The sequence below is a fragment of the Oncorhynchus mykiss genome, chromosome 4 (genome assembly GCF_057628025.1).
Source record: "Oncorhynchus mykiss isolate SJ-2025 chromosome 4, ASM5762802v1, whole genome shotgun sequence".
NCBI classification, from domain to species: Eukaryota; Metazoa; Chordata; class Actinopteri; order Salmoniformes; family Salmonidae; genus Oncorhynchus; species Oncorhynchus mykiss.
The window spans coordinates 52,165,376-52,192,463 of record NC_143025.1 but is presented as its reverse complement, the minus strand read 5'-3'; the positions used below and the strand labels follow the sequence as shown (position 1 = coordinate 52,192,463).

Sequence of the window (27,088 nt, the reverse complement as noted above, 5' to 3'; positions counted from 1 at the left end):
TTCAAATTTGATCTCAAAGCCCTCCCTGTGTGTTTGACTTATTTTTAATTGTTTCCTGTCTGCTGAACCAATTATAAGTACAGGATTCTTTGGGAAAAATTGCATTAACAACATTTTAAATGGAAAAATGTGTAAATAACTGAAATTCAAACCAAATGATGAGCTCATTAGTTGGGTCTTGATTTGATCATATTTTACTTGGTTTTTGTCAGCTCTTAGTATAAACATGTCGATTCCAGTTTAGATGCTGGTTGGGCACCTAAGCTGCTTTTGTTTGGCCGGTATAATGAAAGATGGAAGAAAAAATAAAACTCTGTATTGATTGAGAAAAGCTTAAGTCAGTCTGACTTTATTATCTATTATTGATTTTGGGTCAGGTGAACTGTGTGTGATATGTTGGTTAACTTAAAAAAAAGACTATCAGAATTATGTTAGTGGCAATTGCAATGCAAATGGGGTGTTAGGAGTTATTTATCAAGATTGTATCAATTATTTATTTCTGGAAACATATCTCAAAATAACTACCTTGGTAATAATATTTATACAAGTATTCCATCAGATTTACAGGTAATAATTTGAGGTGAAGATAGATGCGTGAAGCAATGAATAAGACAATTTAAAACGATTAAAGAATACTGCAGGGATAACACATAAAGGCTAACTTTCTTAGAAATGACCTGGTGAGACTGAGCCTTATACAGCACACTCAACAATGCATGAGACATACTGCATACTGGTGAAAAGAAAAGGAGCTCTCAACGCTATGCTCTCCCAAGCTCTCTTTATTCCATTGTAACGACAACCACACGAAGGAAAACTATGAAGGACAAATATGGACTACAAAGTCTAATGAGTTTGTTTAACATTTAGTTTCATAGGTAGTAACTCCTCTCGTGGGCGTCAGCCAGGAATTTAGAGCCAACCTGCCTCACTCACCAATGGACTGAAACCACATGTTTAGCGAGGATTGTGACAGGCACATTCAGTGAAACTGATGGGTAAAAATGCCGGATTAACCCTGCCGTAATGGGAAAGGATTTACCAAGGGAGACAACATTATGCACTGTTGCCACTCTGAAATGAGCGCTGTGCATAGTTCACTCTCTGCAGTGTGAGGGCAGCTCCACAAGGTGCACAAGAAGGGAGGTCAAAGCTCTAAGCTGCTGGGTTGCCCATGGCTACATAAATATTAACTGAGCCTCCACTGTTTTGAGAGGGCTTCTTTGATTGTGAATCTCCTCGGAGGTTTCGCTATCCGCTGAGAGTACAGCAGGCATCTGACAAAATTTGGTTTGATGCAAACAAATTAATATAGAGAGGTGTTGCATTTGGTTAACGGGTCAAGAAAAGCCAGTAGTTCTATGCAAATATGTTGAAGAGAGAAAAAGTATACTTGTAGGCTAGATAGTTTGTTCCTGTTCCATGGTGGAACACATATTTGGAGGTTTGCCCGAGGTATTTTACTTTTACTCTGTGAAATTCTATCCTCAAAGGGTCCTTCATAGATTAAACTTTCAAACCATTTAGTTTACAGTTAGAATGACAACTCTATTGAATTGAGAGTTTTTCAAGTTTATTTCATGGGCTTTCCAGACACAGAACTTTTCACCATGTCAAAAACAATTGTTAACTGCATCAATAGTTATCATATGTAATACCTCTTCCGTTTCATTTAAGGACCAAACAATTGACAGTTGTGCCATATAGATTGCAAAATAGTTGGAAAGAGATTTTCAATGTACTGATTCCATGGCACATGGTTTATGAACTGATACACAAAACAACGCTGGATTCAAAACTTTGAGTTTTCCATTTAAATTATTATACATTCTTGCAACCAATAGAATGTTATATATATGGGGATACAACCATACCAGCTCTGCAGATTTTGCAGCAAAGAGACAATCATTAGATCATTTGTTTAGATACTGTCCATATGTAGCTTGTTTTTGGTCACAGGTTCAGAAAAGACTGAAGAATTGCAACATTTACCTGGAGCTAACTCTGCAAATAGCACTGCTGTGTGATTTAAAAAGTCATAATATAATAATACTCTTAGCAAAAAACTCTACATTTATTTACAGTCTGTAGAAACTTCAGAACTTTTTTGAAACATCAGTGCACAGTTGAAAAATACATGACAAATAGAAATCAAAACTGGATGGTGTTCAGAGATAAAAAATGTATATAGTATGTATACGCTGGAAGTAGAAGCCTAAGTGTTGTTGTCCATTAGTTTACTCCAATTAGGGGAAGGGTGGTGAGGTTAGGGGAAAATAATAAAGGAAATCAATATAAATGTAATTTAATTATTAAATAAAAAATATATTAAAGTATAAAAAAAAACTCTGCTAAGATATGCTAGCAGCAATATGAATTGGAAGCCAACAACAAAGAAACAAGAGGGCAATGTAGTCAGATAACTTTTAAACTTGTTAAAAATAATCAGAATTATACACAAGTATCTGTTAACTAAGGTGTGAACTATCTATGGGGCACATAACCTCTACAAATCATTAGCCATCATTATCAAGTAGTCCATGGAGAGACACAGACTTTTTGTGTGCAAATATTTTTGGAGAAAAACTATAAAAATTGTTCAAAAAACAATTGACGGTTCAAAACAAGTCATGGGAACAAGGGAGCCATGTTTATTCTCCTCATGGTTGACTAAATTTCCTCCAAAGTGTGCCCCAACACATATAACCAATATAAAAACAGATAGATACACTTTATTGACATTATCACTAACAAAACATTTTTCATTTACTAGACGTTCTAAACCAGAGTGGCTTACAGGAACAATTAGGGTTAAGTGCCTTGCTCAAGGAAACATCGACAGAGTGTTCAACTAGTCGGCTCAGAACCAGCAACCTTACCTTTCGGTTACTGGCCCAATTCTCTTAACCACTAGGCTACCTGGTAGCCTTCGTTTGGTAGCCTTCAATAAGGCTTGATTCAACATTGGTGCTACTAGTGTTTTAATTCAGAAAAAAAAGTATCTTGCAACTCTGATTTCTCTGTTTCCCTCCCTCATTTCCCTGTCTGCAAGCTAGGTGGGCCAAGCAATCAGGTCTGGAAAAAGTTATACTTTAACCCGAGGTGCCCCAAGCACGCACCATTTAAAACATTTCTGTCTGGCAAGTGATTACTTGCAACCAGCATACCACATGTGAGATATCACTGGTATCAAAGCAGTCTGACTTGCCTTGTTAAATAAAGGGTAAATTAAAAAATACAAATACGTTCATCATAAACACAAATACCATTTCTGTACAATCTTAATGGCTGAATGCACTGAACAATAAATAGGGACCACATACTGAAAGTTGGTGGTCTCACTTCAATGTGTGATGGTATCATCATTGTAACATTGTAATTAACAGTGTTCCCCCTTATCGATAACAAAGTAGTTAATTAATATAATGTGTTAATATATGTGTAACAATTCAGATGTAACTAAACAAGTATAGCTACAATGTAACATGATAGAATGTATGTAGGCCTATATGTCTCATATAGGCCTGAAATGTAAAAGTACATGCATACAAAATTGCTTTTTTAGCCATTTAAGACTGTCATGATCTACTCTCTCTAGTTATACAGAAACAGTATTCCTTCAGATATGAATGTCTGCCTTTGGATTACCTTTATATCATCTGCTTTCTCTTTTTGTCCCTTAAAAACGGTTGTATAATTGTGTAAAATGCTTATGAAAACACAAATATTCCAGTCTCATCCGTTCACCTTCACCTGGTGAATATGACTCAATTTCACATTTCCTCACAACAGTTGAAAGGACGTTTTTATTGAAGCCAGGTGTATACCAGTCTCTTGGTGCCTGATAATGTTCCCAGACTGCATTCCTCAAGCAGATCCTAACATTTTCCACAGCATCACCTCCGTCTGATGGTTGCCACTTAGCAGTTTTGCCTGCGAATACTGATCTTCACTGAAGTTAAATCCAAAATAAGCAAATTAATACGTAAGATAACGTTTGAAAAATTATGAAATAGCCAGGTATTGCATTCGTTGATGTATAGGATTCTGAAAAAAACTAAAACATATTTTAACAATTAGCCCTTTATTCCATGGTAGCTCAAAAATAAAACATACTTTTAGATTTCCAGTCATACAGTTTATTGCTATTCAATTTGTCACCATTATGCAACAATTCACAATCACACAAGATACATTGTTTAGTCATTGGTCAGCTTTGCCCACCTCTCTCTACAGTAGCAGATCACCTTCCCCCTTGGTCTGTTGCAATGGTCGTTCTGTCTTTTATTGAGGCCAGTTGGAGAAAAAAATTCTCTCTGCACTTTTCTGCTCCTTCCTTTTTGATGCTAGGTAGTGTTCAAGTAAGAATAAGTCCTCAGTCATTGGTTGAATAGGCTGGACTGCCTATTGTGAGGGGATTGAGCCTCTCCTACACAAAAATAAAATGGAGAAGTAAAATAGTGGCATATATTTATAGATAATCTACTTCACATTTGTACTCTGTTCACTGTAATCTTCTTTGCGACAGTCAGGGCTAAACGGCCGAGCATTAGTCTTCTTGCTGGACATGATAATATGTTTGATTCGTTCCTATTGGATGTGTGTGTGTCGACTCCGAGTCCGTGTGGATCGGGACTCCGTGTCAGGTTTTGACAGCAGTCCATTCACAGACGACTCTTGCAGAAGGCAGCCTGCCCTGCTGCGACTCACTGCACTGGGCACTGGCTCTGTTTACTGGAAGCCTGCTCCGGTGAATCAAGCAAGTCTCTCAATGCTGTGAGCGGTATCTTTTCCCAAACGCGAGCCGCTTTAACTTTGCAGTACCATTGAACCTCATTCTCTCATCCAGGGGAACTCGGCGTGGATTGACATCAACTGCAGTCTCCTTTTTTTCTGCAGAGAACAGGTTTCACTGCCTGTTCGCTCTTCTTCCCTCTGTCTCTTCGGGTTTCTACTCTGTGGATTGTTGCTTTGACTCCAGGCGAACAGGGGAGCAGAGATTAAATGCTCAAGCAGAACTGTTGATGAGTTAAGACTGAGCAGCACCTTGCCATGGAAGAGTATGTCCGGTCTGGGGGAATGTATGGGCTGAAAGAGGAACCAGCTGCCCGATAAAGCCCTATCTGTCCCAGATAAGTGGAGCATGCATCAGAACTGCAGAGATTCTCTCAACACTGCTGTGTCCTGATCTGCAGAGGAGTTCCTGTTACAATACTGCCTGCTTTCTACACACAGCTATTGTCCAACAGATTTTTTTCTGCCTCTGATTTCATCGCATTTATCGTGACTGTTTTCTCAGAAAGGTAAGGATTGCCTTTAAGAGAACTGCATTTCCCTATTACTTAGGCCTACTATCACTTTACCAACCATATCCAAGAGTGGTTTAATCTCTTGAAAAGTCTCTGTCTGTAACTTTCTTGTATCACGTTGTTAGGGGAATTGTTTGTCAAATTCAGAGATATACTTTCCAACTCACATATGTGAGGATATCAAGTCATTAATCACACACTGCAGTTGTATATTTTACTTTCCCAGACCACAAACAAACCATCTGTAGGCTGCTTGAAATCTTGAGTTATGAAAAACCAAAGAGCAGGTTTGCCATGAATCAGGTCAACGTTTAAAGAACAGAACTGTTTGAAGTAGGCAAATTAAAATTATCCAAGGGATACCATGGTTAATTGAAAAATGGTTAATAAAAACAACCAGATGTGGATTGATTTGGTCAGCTGCCTCCCTCTCAGTTTGAGTGAATGGAAACTATTAAAATGAGGGGGAACACGTTTATATGAACCAGAACACGTAAAGCACCATTTAATTGGAATTGAATGTATGTCTTTAAAGTTGTAGATAGAGTTGTGCTCCTTGCTGGGGTTTTTTCATGTAGCCTATCAATGGGTTCCTTGCTTGAATAGGGCTGTATGTTAGCAGTGATCTAAGATCAATGTGGCTGTGATTCTGGAGAGCAATGAGGCTCTTTCAGTCTAGCCAGGGCCTTGACTGCTATATTATGAGAAGGGAAAACTCTAGAATAGCCTGTCTTTGCATCATAGTAGACAGACAATATTATGTGTAAAACGAGTTAATTAAACTGCAATGCATTGAACTGAAGAACAATATGTAGCCTAATACGACAGGCAGAAACTTGATGTTGAAAATGTGAAATAATTGGTTAAAAATATAAATTCTAAGGAAACGACGAGATATAATCTATCTTGAAACACACAGTTGCGCACAGTGGCAGTAAATTAGATAATTTTACTGCATATGCATTTTTTACCAGTACCAAAACCATCTTGTCAACCTGCATGTGTTAACGACCGGAGAAAAAGCTAACATGCGGAGCGGAGCTCATATATTACCCCGGCCAACTCAGCGTCCTAACGGCTGTGTGTGAAGCAGTGGAACAGAGGAGAAACAAAATATCGATCATTCATTGTACAGCATACATTTTACTCCAGTCCAGCATTCCCCTTTCCGCCACTAAACTACCAGCACGATTCTCGATTCTGTCATATTTTGTTAGACGTTACGCCTGATGTGAAAGGCTAATGAAAGTTCCTGACTGGGTTTGATCAATTATATGCACTTGTTTCTGCGTGCGATCAGCCAGCGTTAGATATGGCAATGACAGAATAAAGGTTAGCCATTAGCATAATAAGTAGGCTTACTCACAAGATAAAAAAAGTGTTTATATTGATAAAAATATGTCCGTAATTCAACGTCTAAATATATATTAATTTATACAAATATGAATAAACCTACCTCAGATGAAGCTATAGGCTATAGCTGATCATCTAGAATGGCTAACTGTATTTTATTGTCTTAGTTTATAAATGGAATAATATATAAATGGAATAATACTTTAGTCCCTTGCAAATAGGCTCTAGTCCATCTATCTCATCAGTCCCATAGGGTAAAATGTAACTTTATTTTTGGCTGCAAACAGGGTAGGTCAAATGATGCAACTAATATTATAACTCAACTGTGAAGTTGTTTTAACAAAGTGTGTGCGAACAGAATCTGCACTCTTAGATTTGTTGAGGCACATTGCTACTCTTCTTCCCCAGCCCCTTTCATAGAGGGGATGCCATTTCACATGTTTCTGCACAAAATGTTTGAAGGAATAGATTAGCAACTGACAGAGGTCACAACTCTTGCTCAATGGAGAGAACTCCAGCCTTGTAACCAATAGGGTTATCTGATGCCGAAAGGGTAGGGAGAGTGTGAGTTAGTAAGATGGGAGGTGAACTTGTAGCCCGTCTCTACCCCTTTTATTGTGTTTCTATGTGAAAACACAATCTCCCTGCTTTTTTGTTTGCCAGTTGAATGATATTTTCACGGGAACATGTAATAATGTCTTTCTAGTTTTATTTCCACTCAACTGCAATACTGGTTGTTTTGATATTCTACATTTTTTATCTACTATTGTGTATTAGTTGAGGATTATGAATGTAATACATCTGCAGAATAGGTATAGGCATGTACATTTTATGAACAGAGAGAGTATCTGGTTAACTGTCAGAAGCTTGTTGAGAAGAGTACCATTAGATACATTTCAAGCTGTTGTGAATCATACACCCATGTATAGCTTAGGCCATTTATAGGCTTCTTAGTGGGTTCTCATGTGTTGGTCTATTTTATGTCTTTTAGCTCTATGCAATCACACTTTCCCGAGCCAATATGCCTTTATAAGCGCGGTATTGTTTAATTCAAACCAACAGTCGCTTTTTCGACACAGTCTTGTGTCAGAGGGAGTGCGTCCTGTTTCAAAGAACTGCAGCTGTTGATGTACCAGAGCCCGGATTGCTCCTCTGCCTCTCTGTTCATTTCCACTCACAGATCAATAGACTCAGTGTAGTCCTCTATGGATTTAGGGGACCAAACTGGTACGTATTATCATTAGCTCTCTATTCTTGATTGCAGCTGTAGCCTACATTATTGTGATCAAGCAAAAATAGTAAAGTGTTTAATTTTAACCTCATAGAGACCGTGTATTTGAGGAGAAGTAGCGCATACTGTACAATATCATATTGTGTAGGCTAGAAAAATCAAGAACCACTATTAATGCTTATATTTAATATTTTTTGAATAGATAACACTAAATGCCAAGAGAAGTCTGCTCAGGTATGATTGAGTGGCATGCTAGAGCATCTCCTCCACTTCAATGGGATCATGTAGATGATTTTGCGTCTCCTACAGTTTTGAAGCTACACAACCATACTAGATAGCCTAATCTGTTATGACTGTATTGAGGCAATGCATTATTGATTTTGGAGTTGTATTTATACTGTGACCCCTTTGTGCACACTGGCTATTTTTTTTTATTCTTACTGAACTGAACCCACATTCAGAATGTGACCGTAGTCACGTTGGGGCTTTGTTTGACTAGGCTCCTCCAAATAAAGTGGTGTGAAAGTGCCGTTGTGCTTTTTACGAATGCTGTCCAGAATGGCCCGGAGCTGTGCTTTTGCTTTTATTCACAATGTAAGGAACACCAGATTGACACAGGTCAAGAGTACATGCATTCACAGAGTTAAAGTGACTTCCTTCGCAAGTAAAATGACACACAATGAGCCCTTCAACGGACACTTAATTATGGTTAATATGTTATCTGTCTTGTACAAAGAGGCGTTTTCGGACACAATAATTTCTGTTGGTGTTTCCCCTTTATAGAGCCCTACTGTGCGGATAATCACTTCTCATTAAATGGAAAAAACAAGGCTGTAAAAAGGGCTAAGGCAAATTGTATGTAATGTGCAGGTCTTTGGGCCAAAATACCACCCCCATTTTATGACTGATTTTATTTTAATATTGGCAATCTGTAAAACACTATGAGCCAGGGTGTTCCCCTCCCTGCTATTTTATGAAACATTTGTTTCCACTTGCCAAAGGCTTCTGTAGCAGTGGATAATTATTTACCTTCTGAAATGGCAGGTAAAACTTTTTGCTTGCCTTTTTAATTTCCTTCCAAGGACATGACATAGCATGTACAATGGTGACAATAAATAAGGGTCAATTTAGACCCGTGAAAGAAATAGTGAGGATCTTTTTCTATGGCTTCTATATTGTTTTTCCACTGGTCAAGTGGTAGCCATCCTTAGCTTATCTAGCATCTCCTTTTCATTAGTTTGCCCCTTTTGGTGCTCCTCTGAATAGGATTCTGGAAATAAAACGGAAACACAAAGAACTTCAAAGCATAGCTGTAAAACTCATGGCTAGTGGCATAAAACAGTGCTAAAGATAAACAAATATGTTTTGTTACTGGTTGTGGCCAACTATATATATTTTACAGAACCATATTGCATACGTTAGGCATCTCTTTTTCTTGAATAGAACATGTAGTCTGTCATAAGCGGCAGGCATAAGTGTAACCAATGAGACAGTTATATTTTCTCTTGTGCCGTATATTGACAGACTTTTGTCAGCTTTGACAGAAATAATTCAGAAATGTTCTGACAAACATGTAACTTAATTAACTATGTCATTATCAACAAATTATGAAAATAATATTATGAATGACTGTTATTATTAAATATATTATAAACTTAAAAGAAGTACGACTAAATAGAAAAAGTTATTTTGTATTTGTTTTTAATTAAATAATAATGAAGACTGAATATAGACACAAAATAAAATATGTCTGTAAATATATGTGCGTACACACACACACACACACACACACACACACACACACACACACACACACACACACACACCTCACTTTTGGTGGTACGTGCACTAAAGTTCTTATTCTCAGCCCGAGCCTGACCACACAGTTGGGTTTCGGGCTTGCCGTGCTGTGTTAAGAAATAAAAAAACAGTGCGTGTCTGTGCACCTTTTAACCTACTACGGCTCTCTCAGCTGCAGCAGCCACTAATGGCACCAGGATTCCAATAATGGTTGGGCCAGGGAAATTTGATAAAACTGATGATGAAATGTATTTTTCTGATGATTGAAATGTTTCGAATAGTGATACGAATAGGCTGGAGTGCACTCAGGAGAATGATGATCCACAAGAATACGACAGGCAGGGCATTGCAGTATCAGGAGAAGCCCATATTCCAATGGCATCTGTTAACACCCATACATCCTAACAAAATACACCCTATGACTGCCCTGCTAATGTGCCTTGCTGGACCTTGTAAACAGCTACCTTTTAGATACAAGATTGTATTTAATTACTGAGAAATGCGGTATGACAAACAGAGGATAGCGACAGTGTTACATTTCATGCTCAGAGCCGTCATTACCCTAGCTAGATCAGGGATGGGCAACTTTGATGGGGTAAAAGGCGGCCACAAAATCTGAACTCATCATGAGGGGCCGCAGTGGCTCGCGGGTCTGTCTACCCACATCCATACCCACACATAAGTTAAATGTTGTTGGGGGCCCTCACCCACCTAGCAAACAAAAGAGTTTAGCGGTCCCCCCTTGACAGCGGAGAGAAAAAATGTACGTTTTAGAGTTAATTTCCTGCAATTGCCATGGGTGTAAAAAAATGTTGCAGTTGTAAAGCAAGTTTGCTGCAATTCCAATAATTTTGCCATGGGTTGGAGGCAAAATTAGCAGTTTTACAGATAATTTCCTGAAATTCTACATATTTTACTATAGGATGTAGGGAAATGTTTGCAGGTTTTCATATGATTTCTGAGTGAGAGTGACGAGAGAGAGCTGGCTAGACTAATTTACAATTATTTTTTTTACTGACATGGGCTAATTGAGTGACTGACATAACAAGAGAAAAACTGCTGATGCACAACCATATTTCGGAATTGCACCTTCTGTGATCAGAAGGGGTTTCCTGTGCCCTGGATCATACAGCACACCCAGTACTGTGCCCTCAAACAGAGACGATCCTTGGAAAAGCTGCTCTTGACAAAGATGCATTGTTGAGGTTAGCCTATAACCCACTGCACTGAGTGGCTACATCTACGAAGCTCATCTTGACTACAGTGAGGGAGCTTGTAACAAGGCGGCAACTGTCACAGCTAGACCTGCAGAGGCACTCTGTCTCTCTGTTGACCATATAGCGGTATCACTCTTCTGTCCCTGACAAAACAGAAGCTATACGGTGGGTCAACTCAAGAGGAATTTCCAGGGGAAATGCTGAAAAACAGAGGACAAATGCCACTCCCAACAGAGATGTGTAAACGCCCAACTGAAGCCGTTTAAAAAAAAATCTCAATATTAAATATTTTCTGGGTAACGATTAAGTACCTTATTGTGATTATGTTTTACAATTTCAATTTAAAACAAACAAAAATTGCTTCTTAGCAAATTAACATTTTCTCAAGCTGGAATTTTAGACTGTCTGGGAGTGGTCTGAGTGGAGAAGGGAAAATGGAAAACTAGCTGTTGTTGGCAGAGAGGTTTGGATTTCTATTTCTTATTGGTCTATTAATTAATTTACCACCTGGTGATGTCACCAGGCAGGCCAAAACTCCATCCCATAAAAACAGGCTGAAATTTCTGCCTGCCTTTTCAAACAGCTCTTAGACAAAAAAGGGCATTATTGTAATTTTCTCAATTTCACAGTATTATTCCAACCTCAATGTTGAAATATATACAAAACACAGGCGAATCACGTTTTTGACTGCACTGGGCCTTTAAGTGAAATATCGGCCATTGGGGAGGTGAGATTTAGTTCCATTTGAGCCTGAATGTAAGAACATAGCTTTAGTCTGGCAATGAGACTGTGAAGTAAAAACTGACTTCCATTGGACTGAACTATTTGTTCTGTCCTGTACCTCAATATATTTGGTGTTGATGTTTTACTCTAATACTGTTTGTGGCACACCCTAACAACATGTTGCTTACAGCAAACACCCTGCTTGGGTGCTGGGGGCATCTAGCCTGAGAGATGAAGCCTGGATGATTTAGCAATGATGTGATTTCTACAGTGCCTTCAGAAAGAATTCACACCCCTAGACTTTTTCCACATTTTGTTGTGTTTCAGCCTGAATTTAAAGTGGATTAAATTGAGATTTTGTGTAACTGGCTTACACACAATACCCCATAATGTCAAAGTGGATTTATGTTTTTAGAAATGTTTAGATATTAATAAAAAATGGAAACGTGAAATGTCGAGTCAAAAGTATTCATCCCCTTTCTTATGGCAAGTCTTAATACGTTAATGAGCATGGACTCACTCTGTGTGCAATAATTGTTTCACATCATTTTTGAATGACTACATCATCTCTGTACCCCACACATACAATTATCTGTAAGGTCGCTCTGTCGAGCAGTGAATTTCAAACACTGATTCAACCGCAAAGACCAGGGAGGTTTTCCAATGCCTCGCAATGGGTAAAAATGAAAAACAGACATTGAATATCCCTTTCAATATGGTGAAGTTAATAATTACACTTTGGATGGGTTATCAATACACCCAGTCACTACCATGATACGGGTGTCTTTCTTAACTCAGTTGCCGGAGAGGAAGGAATCCGCCCAGGGATTTCTCCATGAGGCCAATGGTGACATTAAAACAATTAAAGAGTTGAATGGCTGTGATAGGAGAGAAGTGAGGATGGATCATTAACATTGTAGTTAGTTACTCCACAATACTAACCTAAATGACAGAGTGAAAAGAAGGAAGCCAGTACAGAATAAAAATATTCAAAAACATGCATCCTGTTTGCAATAAGGCACTAAAGTAAAACTGCAAAAAAATATGGCAAAGAAATAAACTTTATGTACTGAATACAAAGCATTATGTTTAGGGCAAGAGTACCACTATTCAAATTTTCAAGCATGGTGGTGGCTGCAACAAGGACTAGGGAGTTTTTTTAATTATAAAAAGGGCTAAGCGAAGGTAAAATCCTAGAGGCAACCATTGTTCAGTATGCTTTCCAAAAGACACATTCACCTTTCAGCAGGAAATAACCTAAAACACAATGCCAAATATACACTGGAGTTGCTTACCAAGATGACATTGAATGTTTCTGGGTGGCCTAGTTGCAGTTTTGACTTAAATTGTCTTGAAAATCTTTGGCTGTCTAGCAATGATCAACAACCAACTTGACAGAGCTTGAAGAAGTTTAAGAATAATGTGCAAATATTGTACAATCCAGGTGTGAAATGACTCACAGCTGTAATCGTTGCCAAAGTTGATTGTAACATGAATTGACTCAAGGGTGTGAATACTTGTGCAAATGAGATATTTCTGTGTTTCATTTTCAACACATTGGCACAAATGTCAAAATACATGTTTTCACTTTGTCATTATGGGGTATTGTGTGTAGATGGGAGATACATTTTTTAAATCCATTTTGAATTCAGGCTGTTACACAACAAAATGTGGAATAAGTCAATGGGTATGAATACTTTCTGAAGGCACTTTAAACAAGAAAATGTAACCATTTTTAAATCCACTGTAATTTGTTGTGGCCTCACATTAGCTAGCTAGCCATATTTAAATAATTTTAAAAAACGCAGTTAGAGACTATAACGACGGTCATTTCTCTGTTGTAACATAATACAATGAATCTAATGTTGTTACAAAACAATGGACAGTAGTGAGGTTATGGTTCGTATTAAACAACTGAAATAAAGTGCCACATTAGCGACAAATGTTACAACATTGCGACACCCCAGTGTGATTAAGCAGTAAGAAAGTGGACTGGCTCTACAATATGCCCACTATCCTGCCAGGTCTAAATCCCTAGTTCGGGGTGTGAAAAGAAACACAGAGACCCAAGGAGCAGGGCTGCATTGAATGCAGATTGTGTCGGATTAACACGGGGAAGATTGAGCGATTGTGGCCGTGGTGCCTTTCCTGTACAGCTTTGCTTGTACAGCTGCACCAGGCCTGGCATCGTACTGACGCTTGCCCAGAATGGGCTATATTTGGGTTTATCTGTCTGACAGTTAGATTTTCAGTTTTATAAAAAAAAAAAATTGTGTCAGTTGGAATATCAAAATGTACATAGCTTCTTGTATGTTCCAAAAGTGTATTTAAAAAATGACGTGATGAAACTACACTCAGAATCTATGCCTCCCTCCAAATAAAGTGTGGAACATTAGTAGGTGGTATTTCTGTCACAAAATCACACAAACTATGACTTATTTTACCATTCAGGGGACTTGTTTGCTGAATAGTGATTCACCTCCTACTAGGTTGGTTGTAATTAAATATGGTATGAGAAATATAACCCCTACCACCACACACCTGGCATTATCATCTGAACTGAGCCATATGTCTCATGCCTGAGTTGGTATTACCATTAGCATCCTTTAAGACATGGAATAAACAATGTGCTCTGTTTTTTTTTTTTTTTTTACACTTCTTTCAGTTAGGAAATTGAAGATTACCATAAATATTAAACTTTTACACTAAATTAGGTTTAGTTGTATATATGAATGCTCATTGTGCGCAAAGGATTTGTTACACTTGAGTGAGCGCTGAATTAAAATATATAGGCTATTGTCAGTAACATGCAACATGAACATCCCTTTTCTCAATCCCCTGCAGCAACTGGTGTAAGCCATGCAATTGGGTAGTTGATGGAATAAAATACTATTTAAAAAAAGAGAGACAAAAAGAGGGGAGGCAGGGGTGTATTTTTGTCCTTGCAGAGCTGCACTGGTTGCCGCTCGTGGCATTTCCATCATTCATCACCTCGAGCTGATAACTAGCAAGTCTGGAGCGAGCTGACAGGATGCATCCAGCCCCCATTACCATCAGAAATAGGTCCAGCAGGCCCTAGGGCAGCCAAGGAGCCACAGCTCCAAAAGGGAGCCTGTTCAAAGTCTCTAAAAAGTTGGCTTTGTTGTGCCTGATAACATCTAGGATTGGCACATGCACCTTTTTTTGCATTGCCTGAGAGATCCTCCTGTTGTTAACCCTATAGCCTTTACTAAATGAACAGCGTTGTGGAAACGTAGCCTCGAGAACTTGATGAATCTGACCATTAGCAAAAGTTGTAAACATTTTGGATCTAAGACATGCTACACAAATCCTACATACCTAAGTGCATTAGCCAAAAAGGGGACATTTGTCACACTTTGTATTTTTTACATTGTTGTTTTTCCGATTTACATTGTAGGCCAGGGATAAAATAATGTAGCCTATTTATTTCCTTGACATTAGTGGACTTTCAGATTTCTCAGAGAAATGTTCCAATAAGGTGTTGATATTTGCATGAATCACAACTGGAGCATGCACCAGTAGCCTGAAACAAAATGCTATTTGACGTTACATACACTACCGTTCAAAAGTTTGGGGTCACTTAGAAATATCCTTGTTTTTGAAAGAAAATCACATTTTTGTATCCCTTAAAATAAATCAAATTGTTCAGAAATACAGTTTAGACATTGTTAATGTTATAAATGACTATTGTAGCAGGAAACGGCAGATTTATTATGGAATATCTACATTTATTATGGAATATCTACATAGGCGTACAGAGGCCCATTATCAGTAACCATCATTCCTGTCACGTTCGCATTAATTATTCGGGAGACAGGTGCAGGAATTGAGCCCAAATTATGGCATGCCAAGTAAAGGCACGGGGACGAAGACCAAACAAACACGTAACAAAACACAGGGTAGAAACCTAAAACAAAAGAGCGAGGAGTACCTCGAATAAATAACACGCGCGCACACTGATTAACACACAGGGCAAGACCCGTAATCATTTGCGGAATCCACAATGGCACGAAAGCCAAAACACACAACACAGGTACTCACACGTATCTACCGACATTGTAACAATAATCGACAGCCCAATGGAAACCAAAGGGCACACTGATACAAGTAATAATCAGTGGGAATCGGGGACAGGTGTGTGTAATGAAAGTTCCGGAGGGATCTGTGACAACTCCTGTGTTCCATTATGTTAGCACAGCTGTAAACTGTTGTCCTGATTAAAGAAGGAATAAAACTGGACTCCTTTAGACTAGTTGAGTATCTGGAGCATCAGCATTTGTGGGTTTAATTACAGGCTCAAATGGCTAGAAACAAAACCTTCCTTCTGAAAATCATCAGTCTATTCTTGTTCTGAGAAATGAAGGCTATTCCATATGAGAAATTGCCAAGAAACTAAAGATCTCGCACAAGCTGTGTACTAATCCCTTCACAGAACAGCGCAAACTGGCTCTAACCAGAATAGAAACAGGAGTGGGAGGCCCTGGTGCACAACTGAGCAAGAGGACAAGTAAATTAGAGTGTCTAGCTTGAGAAACAGATGCCTCACAAGTCCTCAACTGGCAGCTGCCTGGATGGCCAGAATCCCGGAGTCGCCTCTTCACTGTTGATGTCGAGACTGGTGTTTTGCGGGTACTATTTAATGAAGCTGCCAGTTGAGAACTTGTGAGGTATCTGTTTCTCAAACTAGACCCTCTAATGTACTTGTCCTCTTGCTCAGTTGTGCACCGGAGCCTCCCGCTCCTGTTTTTATTCTGGTTAGAGCCAGTTTGTGCAGTTCTGTGAAGGGAGTAGTACACAGCATTGTGCGAGATCTTCAGTTTCTTGGCGATTTCTCACATAGAATTGCCTTCATTTCTCAGAACAAGAATTGACTGACGAGTTTCAGAAGAAAGGTCTTTGTTTCTGGCCATTTTGAGCTTGTTATCGAACCCACAAATGCTGATGCTCCAGATACTCAACTAGTCTAAAGAAGGACAGTTTAATTGTTTCTTTAATCTGAACAACAGTTTTCAGTTGTGCTAACATAATTGCAAAAGGGTTTTGTAATGATCAATTAGCCTTTTAAAATGATAAACTTGGATTAGCTAACATAATGTGCCATTGGAACACAGGAGTGATGGTTGCTGATAATGGGCCTCTGTACGCCTATGTAGATATTCCATAACAAGTATGCTGTTTCCAGCTACAGTAGTCATTTACAACATTACTAACAATATCTTCACTGTATTTCGGATCAATCTGATGTTATTTTAATGGACTTTTTTTTTTCAAAAACAAGAACATTTCTAAGTGACCCCAAACATTTGAACGGTAGTGTACGACAATTACAGATATCAACATTGTATTTTTTTCTAATGTTACTGAAGTTAAATTGTGTTGTTGATGTGCTTAGCCTAAGTGTAAATAAACTGTTTGTCGATTTTCATTTATTACTTCCATACCATTCCATCTCTGTTTTTTTGCCAGATAGAAGAGGTTTTAATTCACGTTAGGTTCACAACTAATACCTATAGGGGTCACTGGTCTGCACTAAGAATGGTTAACTGAAGTTATGATTGGACATTGAATCAGTGTGGAATTTCTCAATGTTTGCAATCTGGTGTCATGAGTTCTCAATTTTATTAAACCATCACAACATGTTCAAGTCATACCATTAGGAACCAAGTAGACAAAGAGAAAGCATTGTGGAACATGTCAACAACGACAATTCAAGTCTTGTGTTTGTGGGGAATCTTGGGTTGGGTCCTATTTAAGCAATTGCCTTTGTCAAAGCCACATTAGTCCTGTAATTAGATTATCTTCTGTCACCGTGGCTTAGTACATTTTGTTGTTCTGTGAATGCCTCGCCCGTGTCAAGAAACATTTAAGTAGATATCTCACAGGGAGCCTGTTGTCTTGTGAGGAGATTTCCACCACTAAACAAGGGCCATTATCGAGATATTACCCTCTTTCACAGCATGGTGCTCTGTTATCACACGTCCTCCATATTCATATGGAGTTTTTAACTCCCTATTATAATTTTGTATAATTTAGAGCTGTGGTAATTATACTTCAGTGGATTACCTGTGCAGAGATACCAGAGATGGCAATCTATACCTCATGTTGGCTCGGCGTAGCAGTTCAAAGGTATGACCTAGACTGAAATTTTATCAGTTTGTATAACACAGAATGGGTCAACCTTTCAGGATTTGTTTGGGAATTTGAATTCCTTTGGTATTCAAAAGGAGAGGGTTTATGACAGGAAAGATAATTTTCCCAGTGAATATTTTATCTCCAATTCGCTTACAGTTTGCTGTATCATCCTCTGTGTCTTTGGATTTGCCGACTTTGGTCCAGTTACTCTGAGTCGTTTGTTTTCCCTCCTTTGTTATCACAAAAGAGCAAACACATCTTAAACATACACAAGGTGCAGAAGCAGTGATTGCTGTATCGGTTGTCCTGCTCTGGGTGGTAGAGGGCGATAACGTTGCCAGTAAGCCATTTACATTAGAATCATTTTTTATCACGCCAAGACTCTGATTCTTGGAAAGATTATTGTCCATTGAAGGGAGGCACGTCCTTTTGAAAGGACATATTTTTGCACGTCTGACGTTGTAGCTTTAACAAAAGGGATTGGAAATAAGATGCTAACACTCAATATATATCTGTTATATTGAAGAAATATATATCAATGAAATGGAATGTGGCTGTTTAATACCGTAGGTTGCAATATGTGTCATGTTTGTTTATTGTTCAGCCCTTTGGTTATATAGCAACATGTAATACAGCAATTATAGTAAATTGTTTTCAGTTTCATAGAGCACTGACAATGTATTCTGTTTAAGTTTTATGCATGTGGAAAAAACAGTCAATTCTCACTATAATTTATGGAAAATCCCACAATGTTTACACCTTGAAGATAACACAGCTGAAACTATTTCAACATTTTATGACTTCCTCTTTGTTTAAAGACGATGAGTTGTTGCAACCCAGTCAGTCTACAGTGGGCCTAGACACACAACTGGGCTCCACTCTGTTACAGTTATGCAGACGGGCGTGCTCAATGAGCCAATCCAAGGACGTTTGCATCACAATCGTTCGTATAACACTGGGTGAACACATGTTAATGAACCTGTAACTGCTCAGATGAAAGCTCAGCCCAAAAGCTGCTCTCTGTCACAACCCAAGGCAGAGGGCAACAAGCACTGATACTGATCGAACATGGCCTTAAATATGATGTAAATTCATTCATATAGCTCCACAACCAAACCAGTTTAAAATGACTGCATTGAATGAATGAGTATTTATGATATTACAGTGTCTAAAATCTGTTATAATAGTTATACTTAATATAATATACTGTACTTCATGTTGTACGGTGCATTGGAGAGGCAAACCATTCATTTGCAAGCAACAGTATCTTAAAAAAAGGTAAATATACGAAACAAGGTTTAACAAGTTGCATTATGTTAGTCAATATTTAGGGCTGACAACTGATTGCTCTCAAGAAATACTACACCAACTTCTTTTTGCCTCCTGGTTTCCTGATGAGAGCCAACCAGTGTTATTCTACCTTGTTTAGCATGCAATGACATACAACACTTCCCTTGTCTCACAAAGGCATTCATGTCATCTTTTGAGATTGAAAATAGATGCTACAGCAGCGAGAAAATGTAGAGGGTAAAGTTTGACGTGTCTGCTCCAGTGCTGGCTCAATGTGTTTGTGTTGCTGCTCTAAGGGAAAGGTCCTTGCTCTGCTGTCTATTTTAGTAAGGGCTGAGATTATAGCATCCCTCATTTTGCTTTCGTTTGTCCTTCCTCGGAGCCATAGGAAGGATCAAAGCCTCAATTAGATAGTGTGCCAGGACAGGAAAACTGGAGTATAATGTGTCATCTTAAAGAATTAGCACACCTTCCTAAACTATTGTTTTGCCTATACTGTACACCACACTTCTGTGCACTTTATATATACAATCATATCACTCTATAGTGTCTCCTACCATACCCTTTTTCTTTTTTGTCTTCCAGTGATAGCAAAGATTTGTCTAAATGGAGATAAATTGGCTGCTTACCTACTTGCTCCACATCCATTCTAGATGTTGCTTTTACGAGTCATCGTCTGTGTTAAGTTTTTCATGTTTAGTGTTGCCACCCACCATCTTAAAAATTAACCTTCCTGTTGAATAATGCCTCACGATCATGGTGAATTATTGATGGACCTGGTCCTTAATAGAGGGAAAGAGCAGGCTTTTTACCCATTCATCTGCTTATTTTCATCCTGTTGTACAGAGAGATTAAAGCTGCTCACTGGTGCAATTCATGGTAAAGGTAACCACACTTCCACTTGCATGGAGGAAAAAACAAGTATTGTGAACCTAACGGTATACTTTTTCAGTATCAACACAAAGTATTATGTGTTCTCTCTGTGTACTGTATACAACTAATGTGTTGTATGCGCGTGGCAAATTAAAGCTCAGACAGCCTTGGCGATATGCCATAGCCTTGGAAGTTCTCTCTCTGACCGGGTTGTTATTAGATGTGGAAGTTTGATTCGGGAATACGTCAGCACAGATGAAGTGGACAACATTGACCTGACACCCAGTATTTTGTGCCAAGTGCCTGTCTGACTTTGTCTTCACCAATACCGCATTGTATCATTTTTTAATGAGCGCAACACTGATGCATTCCGCTGAAATTGAGAAGATGAGCTAAGGAGAACTTGGCTGGGCCAACTGCCGAGCTTCATTTTGTGATCCCTGATTTGTTATGACTAATTTAGGCACAGCATCATGGCACAATGGATCATAGGACAAACGCCTCTGTTGTGCTCATGAAATGCTCTCTGAACAGAAATCCTACTAAATATATCCACATTGGGTTGTCTGTCTCCCTGCATCCAATGTCATACTGAGAGTATTCCATGCACTATCTGTCTTTTTCAAGGATAAATGTATAGAATCAAGGACTTATTGGAGTTGATTGGCAGGTACTATCGCCATGAGACACCTATATAATGGTGGGTCTCACAATTCTGACCTCCTTATTTATCTTCCTGTATTAATGTCAGCCTATTAATTCCTGAGCTGAGAAGCATTGACAATGGCACCATCTAACAGCTATGGCAGAACAATTCTTATCTCCTTTGTCTCGAAAGGAATAGTTTTGTGCTATCAGTAAATGGAAATTACATTTTCAAATTTGATTTGCTATAATCCACTTCACTTCCACTTAAACATCAAAATGACCACTAATAATGTATGGAACCTGTATTAGAACTTGTTACCATCTGAAATCATCTAGCTATAATCTACATGGAGAGACAGGTATAGGCTTCTCTCAGAACTGATAGGGTTTTCTGTTGCATTGCTAAAATTATTATGGGGTTATGGATTCCATACTAGTGGGAGAAAGGGCAAAACAACACAAACCATGTTATGGTACAGCCCAATAATATTTTCACATTCCTAAATACAAAAAAATAGACATATTTCCATGCTGAACCAGAGAAGATATTTGAACCACTGTTTGGGATCAGAATGTAGACATATGATATTGTATGTAATAGAGATGGTGTAGATTTCCCACCAATATGTTTATTCCTGGTTTATTGTTGACTTGTATTAACTAAGTGAATTCGTACATAGTTATATGTCTTGCTCATCCAAGACATATTTTGGTTAGTGGCCTTTTTCCTTTTTCTCCCCCAATGTTTTATTAATGACCTATCTTAGGTCATGATTGTTTTATTTAGTAGCCATATGTCCTGGCCAATGGGGAATGCACTAATCGATTAATTGAATGGCCAGTAAAAATGATTTATGGAGAGAACACAAAGAGCAATAGGCGGTACAGTTCCAACCTTAGATATGTATTCACTGTGTAGTCTACACTACTGTATCATTCTCTATGGTGGAGGTGTAGCAAAACTGAATGGTTACCCTTTGCTACATTCAGAGAAAAATCCCAATATTTAGTTATATTCTGAAAAAACTGTGTTCATATACTCCGAGATGATTAAGTAGAGCTAGTTAATAACTGAGAATGGGAAAAGACTTACCTGACTCAGATCTCTGAGTTGTAGATTGGTGTCTACGATTGCATGACAGTGCGAATTGTCATTGTTTTAGAAGCAAAATGGAGGACCAGTATTTTATTTTTGTCCTGAAAAGACAGCTCTGACTACTGCAATATGTTTTGGACAAGGGAGAGGGGCGGAATTAATTGTTAGCTAATCATTTTTTACTGGACTAGTGAGAATGTACACACACAACATTTATATAAGAGATTGTACGCCATCTGTTGCGACATTTCATTTTTCCTAAAATAGTGGAGTGACCCAATTTACCACAGCTACTTCAGAAAAGTATTATTTTTTTGGTTTTGCTTTGTGTGCCCCCTTCCCTTCTCATCCCTCCCAGAATAGCTGTAGCAAAGCTTTTCTGGTGAGCAGTGTGTGTTTGACCTAGTATTTCGCCATGATGATCTCTGTCAGGGTCATGGGGCTGTGTTCAGGGGCAACAGCAGTCATACTATGTTTGGTTGTGGTGTCAGTCATGCTCCTTGTTCTGACTCTGCTCCATGCTGCTCTCAATCATTCCGCCACCGAGGGGTCAGCGACTTGATTCCACTCCCCGCCATTTCGAACTCAGTGGGACTCCACAAGTCATCTGATCACTGGCTCAATCTCTTCCCCACCGGAGGGAGAATTTTCTGATTTACGCTTGCAAATTGTACATCTGTAGCAGTGTCAGAGAAGAAATGCAATCTCTTTAAGGAATATATTTCCTCAACGAGCCAGGCTAGGTTACTCCATGACTGAGCCACAGGTCCCTAGGTATTTTATGCCTTCAAAGATTATAATTTTGTACTTGGTAAGACATGAGGATAAGAAGAGTTTGGACAAATGTGGAAAGGACTATAGTTTGAATGTATGATTATTATTTTTTTTAACCAAATGGGAGCAGCTATATTTTCATTCAACATGTGCTGAACCAGCACACCAAATCGTTGGATGCGATTTACATTTTGGTGAATCACTGGCCCCCTTTTTTACATTGTTGGGATGTTCCGTGACAATTAACATCCCTACTCTTTCTTGAAGCCCGGGGGCTAATGCAGAGGTCAAGAAACACCTGCAGGCTGTCAATCTTTTATTGTAACCTAGACCCATCCCCCTCTGTCGCTTTATCCTGTCTCCTCCCCATTCTTCCAGACCTCGTTTCATATAATAGCCAGCTCTTCCTCTATTCTCTTGTGGCCCCCTTCAGCAGCTTGAGAGGGACAACAGATCTTTGTCCAAAGGACTTAGCATTCTTTCACATCTGCCACTTGTTCTCGGGGCCCGTCATTCAAATTTCAAACTCTTCCTTTTTAATAGCTCCCTTCCTCCCGAATAGTTAGCTTTTGTTGCTTTTTAATCAAAAGAACAAATGGGCTCCGCAATTCACGTTTGTCACTCTTACGTCGATTTGATTATAAAGCTGTCTGCCGGTGCTTTGGTTGGATACAGCAAGTGCACATATGTTGAAAGCCTTTGGGCCAACACCTCTGTGGCTTCTCTATCTCTCCGAGTGCATCTGTCTGCATTTGCCTCGTATTTAGCAAAGACAATGCTGTGCCTGTTGACATTTCACAATCTGTTCTTACCATTCACAGTACATTGACCTCCTATCATGCTTGTGAAATTGAACGTAGCCTAGGATGATGATTCCTCTGACAACTTTCAATATGACAGTTGACGCTTTTAAGGCCCGTCTCAGATCAAATCAGAGTCAAGAGTTGGTTAAGAAAACAGTCAGGATATGATCACCGGTGGTTTCGGCTCTAGCTACAGGGTAAAAAAGGTCTCCAGCAGAGAAGGGAGACCTCGGCACGTTTAATGATGAGAATGGCAGGCAGGCAGACTCCCCCATTCGCCTTTGGTGTCTCAGCATGCTAAACACTCTCAGCATGATACAAATATTATTAAAGTATAGAACTGTTATCATCCATTTACAGAACACCCATTCTCCATGTAGTAGGGATCTGCCGTCTCTTTTATTTATTTATTTATTTTCGATGTGGGGGAGCATGCTGCCTCTGAGGCAGACAGCGCAGTGCTGTTGAAGACATTCTGTCTTTGTCCGCTGCAGCTGCTACATCCCTACATATATGCTGATATAGAAGCCTAGTCATACTGATACAGTACCATGGCCTCAAGCAAAGGAAACGTTTTCTTGTATCTGTTCCAGAATGGGTTTTTCACGAAAACTACAATAGTGCATAAATGTGTTTTTAGGTCATAAAGGATTTCAATGCAACTCTCTTTTTTTAGTGCTCTTCGGTTGTACTGTAGTTTAATTTTCAAGATAAAGGAAACTAGGTTCCTGTTATGACGATTTTGTCCTATATTGAAAAAGCTATGAGCGCCGTCCCTGCTCCTCATGAGGCAATTGTGAAAAGTAAAGTCTGAATATGTTTGTGGTCTTTCAAGGTCATCTCAATTCCTATTGCAGACATGATACAGAGTTGGCATATTTTATGTTTGCTTTATCCAATCCAATTTTGTATGGGATGGCACCTTGCTTGTGAAAAGGAAATCTCTTAGCCCATATACATGTAACAGTATTGATTCCGTACCTCTATTTATTTATTTGTTTTTCATTTCAAACCCATCCCCCCACCACCTCCCACCCCTTCGGAGGACAAAGGCAACCTTGTTTTACACTCTTGTTTATACAGATATTTTGCTACATACATTTCACATATATGGCACTTTTCCAAAAAGTATTACATGATTACATGACAAAAATACAGTTCAGTATACACACCACATTCAGACACATGCGGCACACGTGATTCCTGGCGCTCTCGGCCCCAGCCACTACGGATCAAGAGTTTTTAATCTTATCCCTCAGCTACTCTCAGCCCATCCCACCTATCTCCGCAAACCACCCGCTCTTGTTTTCCATGTGCCATATATTTTTCAACTTTGCTGTGATGTCTTACATGAATTCTGAACCTTTCTAATCTCATAGTATCCACAGATTGTAATACTATGTTGTGAATTTTGTGAATTTTCAGCCATTCCTGAACCTGTGACCAGAAACAAGCCACATGGGCACAACATCAGAATAAATGTTCTAATAAATGTTCCTGACTTTCTCCCCTTTTCCCTTGCCTCCTCCATTTCTGTGGTAATGCTGCAACCAGTTGGTTATAACTTTGGATAGAGCAAACATTCTCATATATTTTTGAAAGCTGCATGTGTGACATAACTTCCCCATTCTTATTCATAGTAAAGATAATACAAACCGTTTTTTTTTTTAATCCATAAAGAATGTTTTTTCATCAATCAGTATATTTTGAGTTTAACCATAATATTTGGTCTGGCTTTTCAGGAGGATGAAATGTAAATTGTAACCAGCTTCGTATTGCTTGTTTCATTTTCAATTAACCAAAAATGAAAGGTTGTAATTTGGGTACAGGCAAGAAGGTCATCTTTGAACAGCAGGTGAGCTATTCTTACTAATCTGCTGCAGAACGAGTTTGGATGTAGTATAACTTTTGTATGACTGCAACTTTTAGTGAGACGTTTAATTATTTAATATTTCATCATTTTAGCCCCCCAAACTCATATTCATTATATAAATAAGAACATTTAATTTTGCCTGGCTTACTTTTCCAAATAAAGTGAAATATTTCTTACTCATATAATTAGGTTTTAGTCCAGAGAGGCTAGAGAAATGATCTATATCGCCAATGAGACTGTGCGGGGATCCAGATTGAGGACTTAAGAGAATTAAAGCCATTGGCATGCACTGATATTTTTGTTTTTAAGCCCTGGATTTCTAACCCCTTGATTTTAATAACTAACATTTCGATGGCCATAACAAACATATATGGAAACAGTGGACAACCTTGTTAAACTCCTCTTGACAAATCAATATTTTCTGAGAAGTAACCATTATTTACTATTTTACATCTGGGGTTGCTATACATATCTTTAAGCCATTGTATAAGAGACTGACAATTAATTGAGCCCAGGCATTTATATATAAAGTATGACTAGAATTTATCAAAGGCCTTTTCAAAATCTGCTATGAAGACCAGGCCTGGTTTCTTCGATGTTTCATAGTGTTCTATTGTTTTAAGTAATTGACTTATATTATCTCCAATGTATTGTTTTCGTAAAAAAACCTGTCTGATCAGGATGAATAATATCCGGTAAAACCTTGTTTAATTCTACCTGCTATGCATTTTTCCAGGGTTTTTGCATCACAACATTGAAGTTGTATTGGGCCTCCAGTTTGGGCCTCCAGTTTTTTAAGTGGACTCGATCTTTATACTTACCACCTGGGTCCTGTTTCAGTAATAGTGAAATCAGTCCTTGCTGAGTATCTGATAGTCAACCATTTTAATAGGAGTAGTGAAAACATGCTAATAGTGGATCTTTTAGTTCATAAAAAAAGTTTTTGTATAACTCTACTGGTATGCCATCAAGCCCTGGAGTTTTTCCGAACTGAAAATATGTAATATCGTCATGAAGTTCCTCCTCTGTAATTTGGCCTTCACAGAAATATTTTTGTACATTTGCGAATTTTACACTATTATTAGGAAAAATGTCCTTACAGTTACTATCATTCGGTAAAGATGGAGGTAACTAAAAAGAGAACATACTGTGCCTTCAGAAAGTATTCATACCCCTTGACATATTCCACATTTTGTTGTGATTTTTTTTACCGTAATGATTGAAAATAATTGAAAATTGAATTGAATAATTGAAAATTAATTGAAAATTAAATACAGAAATATCAAATTTACATAAGTATTCACACCCCTGAGTCAACACTGTAGAAGCACAGTTGGTATTAATCCTGTGAGTCTTTTGGGATAACTCTTAAGAGCTTTGCACCTGGATTGTACAATATTTGGCCATTATTCTTTCTACAATTCTTCATGCTCTGTCATATGAAAAGTTTTACACGGTGATGTGTTGTGTTTGCACCAAAGAAAATGCTTTGTAGTCAGGACAAAAAGTTATTTTCTTTGCCATATTTTCTGCAGTATTATTTAAGTGCCTTGTTGCAAACAGGAATACTTGTGGAATATTTTTATTCTCTCTCTTTTCACACTGTCATTTAGATTAGTATTGTGGAGTGACTACAATTTTGTTGATCCATCCTCAGTTTTCTCATATCACAACCATTAAACTGTAATGGTTCCTCTCCGTCAACTGAGTTAGGAAGGATGCCTGTATCTTTGTAGTGACTGGGTGTCATCATCCAAAGCCTAATTAATAACTTCACCATGCAAAAAAGGGATATTCAGCATCTGCTTTTTTATTTTTACACATCTACCAAATTGGTGCCCTTCTTTGCAATGCATTGAAAAATCTCCCTGGTCTTTGTGGTTGAATCTGTGGCTGAAATTCACTACTCGATTGAGGAATGGGGTAGTCATTGAAAAATCATGTT

At 38.4% G+C, this 27,088-nt stretch overlaps 1 protein-coding gene and 1 long non-coding RNA gene across 29 annotated transcripts in view; one reads left to right on the top strand and one right to left on the bottom strand.

Moving 5' to 3' along the window:
• Positions 1-1,558: 1,558 nt before the first annotated feature.
• On the bottom strand, positions 1,559-4,527 carry LOC149984057 (uncharacterized). Its single transcript, XR_016495323.1, has 2 exons — positions 4,225-4,527; positions 1,559-4,057 (listed from the first exon to the last, which is right to left on the bottom strand). It is a non-coding gene; the product is annotated as an uncharacterized LOC149984057 (long non-coding RNA).
• Positions 4,364-27,088, top strand: part of adgrl2a (adhesion G protein-coupled receptor L2a) — a 203,995-nt gene continuing 181,270 nt past the window's right edge. For 17 of the 28 annotated variants that reach the window (XR_016495320.1, XR_005051450.2, XM_090232274.1 and 14 more), the window contains exon 1: positions 4,370-5,303. The gene's annotated coding sequence lies outside the window, so the exon portion shown is untranslated. Of the gene's footprint in view, positions 5,304-27,088 lie in introns of all 28 variants that reach the window. The other 11 variants (XM_090232273.1, XM_090232271.1, XM_021599938.3 and 8 more) reach the window with 4 other exon arrangements.